This window comes from Vitis riparia, chromosome 8 (genome assembly GCF_004353265.1).
Source record: "Vitis riparia cultivar Riparia Gloire de Montpellier isolate 1030 chromosome 8, EGFV_Vit.rip_1.0, whole genome shotgun sequence".
In the NCBI taxonomy this organism is placed as follows: domain Eukaryota; kingdom Viridiplantae; phylum Streptophyta; class Magnoliopsida; order Vitales; family Vitaceae; genus Vitis; species Vitis riparia.
The window spans coordinates 16,460,543-16,463,569 of NC_048438.1; positions in this window are offsets into that span (position 1 = coordinate 16,460,543).

Sequence of the window (3,027 nt, forward strand, 5' to 3'; positions counted from 1 at the left end):
TGTTTTTGTCTCTTGTATGTTTTTGTTTTAGAGTCTTGGACAGTTTTAATGTCGTGACTGGTCCCCGAGCAGAGATTGATGGTATGATGATTATGATACAGAGCACCTTGATACTAGACTTCTTCAGCTGAGGTTCACCATGTCGGACGAGATCACACCCATTACTCTTACTGCTCTTTATGAGATGATGGTGGATTTGACGCGGAGGGTTGAGAGGATTGAGCTTATTTTGTCAGAGCATCCATCGTCATCGAGAGAAGCTCCAGGAGTAGCGATGCGTTCATTGCCACATTTGACTCCATCGATGTTTGCTGCTTTGGGTGCCTCACATCCACGGCCTCGCCCACATTCAGTGTTCCAGCAGCGCTCCTCACCCATTTCATTGGCTATGCCGACACGACCTTCATCCCGGCTTCAGGGCCCTCCAGTTATTACAGTCCCTCAGGAGCGACTTCACCCTCATCGACGATGTCAGAGACGCTTTTCAGATTTGAGCACACCCCTGAGCAGAGTTCTTGAGACGTTCCAGGCCATGGGATTCTTGGCTCCTCTGGCTCCCAGGGCACTTCCAGATCCCGTGCCTTCGCAGTTTCGGCTTGACTTGTATTGTGCGTACCATCAATCAGCAGGACATCACACTGATCGTTGCACTGCTCTACGACATGCCATACAGGACATTATTGATTCTGGGACGTTTGGGCATCCTCAGTCCAATATGTTTCCTATTCCTACCTCAGCTCAGGCCATGCATGTAGACTCCCCTCCACCAGCAGTCCCTGATCTTATTGATTTGGGCGATTGACTCGTGATTGGCTTGCCTTAGTACAGTGGCGCTCAGATTTTGTTCCTTCTGTGGCCAGAGATGTGACGACAGGACCAGTCACTGTTTTTGTTTTTGTTTGTTTAGTCTTGTCTTACTTGTGACTTTTAGAGACTATAACTCGATTTCTTGAGTATTGTCTTTGTTATCTTTCTTTTTGCATGATGTACTCATCGGATTATCCCATTGGATGCATTTTCTTTTATGGACATGTGTTGGTGTTTTGTGATACTATGATTTGTACTTTTGACTTGAGGCATCTCTTCACTTGCACGTTGTGGTATTGAGGCTTGACCTATCATGGAGGATATTGAGCCTATTGGCCTAGGATCAGAGATTTGACCTAGGGAGTTCGAGACTGGGATACATCTTCTAGCGATTAGAGCCGTATCTTGCTCACTTCCCACACCTTGACTTTGTTTTGACCTGCGTTCCATCCATTATGAGCTTTGCATAGCATCACCTTTGAGACCATTATATGACATTGCTATCCTCGACCTTTCTAGCTTTGCACATCCCCTCTCTGATTCGACCAGGTAGAGTGTGAGGAGTTTGAGCCCATGGTTGTTCTTTCATGGCGAGGGATAGCTTATGATCTTTAGGTGGCTTACGATATGAGGATTGGTCGAGTGCTTGATGAGACTATCACTTATTTTGCCGTGAGTATAGAGATTGATCTTGTACGATGAGAGTTAGCTTGTGACGGGCAGTCGTGCCTGATGAGATCACTGTTTACTTTGCCTTGAGAGGATCATCTTTGAGATTATTATGGAGCATTCGGAGTACGGTTGATACATGATCCTAGAGGAAAGTTCAGACCCAACTGGAGCGGACCTTATTTCATCAGGGAGTTGACCCCAGAGGGTGCTGCATGGCTGATGGGTTTAGACGGAAACCGATTCTCAGAGCCAACCAATGTGGATCAGCTAAAGAGGTACTATGTTTGAGACCATGGTCGCAGGATGGGTGGCCATCATTTCGGTTAGCCATTACCTTGTTATTCCTTTGTGATACATAGTCTGTTGCTAGCCCATTGAGCCTCACATGCGTATTATAGCCTTTCTTTCTTATCGCCTTGCTCACATTCTCACACCGGGACAGGGGCCCTTTAATGTATGCATGCATTGTTTGGGAGTTTCATGAGCCTTGGACCTAGGGCCATGTTTTTCTCATCATCTTTTCCTATCATTGCACCTTTGCATTTTCATCTCATCTTATTGGTTGTGTTATTCATCTCTTCTTTCCTATCCTATCTACTATTTGTTTGTCTCATATTCTCTCCACCCTGAGTGGTGAGCCTCCTCAGTTCATCACATGGAGGATAGTCACATCATTTCCACCATCTATCTCGCGGACACTGGTTTAGAGATCCTTAGTTTGAGAAGGTCATCTTGTCAGAGAGAGTTTGTTTGTTACCTTATCACTTGGGAGTGTGTCCATTCGTTATTGATATCATCTTTGGGGTCCATTTGTTCATGTTCAGGGTACGCGTGTTTGTATATATGTAAAAAAAAAAAAAAAAAAAAAAAAAAAAAAAAAAAAACAACGCAGGTGTGTATTATTTTTTATCATTGAGTATGTATTGATGTTCGGGGGTCATTTTTATCGAGTATGTTCGTTATTGGGAGTTCGTATGTGAGCTCTCTGAGATCCCATGTTATTTGTATTGCTTTGTCATATCTATTTGTGAGAGAGATGAGTGACCTTCTCCTAAGGACTCCGAGTCATTGTCCTTTTCCATCATTACATTCATTATTGATGTGACTTCACTTCATGTTTGATCTGAGTCGATCACCACCTTTCTTCACATATTCATTGTTTCACTGTCGTTTTTATCGTTGCTTGTGATTCATCTCATTTCTTTCACATCTTATTCTCTCCTTACAGCAACCCATCTCGGGTTCGATACTCACTTCGCATCTTCATTACACATATCACTATCAGTTCATTTTGCTTCATTGGTCTCCTTATCGACATCATATTCACGTTAGGCATCCTCAGGTCCATGGCACATGAGATTTACTACACATGTTGCATTTCATATATGAGGGCATGAGTTTTGATCGTTGGGTATTTGAGCCTAGTTTTCCTTCGTTTCTATCACCCTATCACCTTGGCCTACGTTACGTCCCGTGTCTTAAGACCACCCTGAGGCCATGGAATCAAATGTCGTCTTCGGCAGCCTCTACTTGGACAGGTGATTGAGA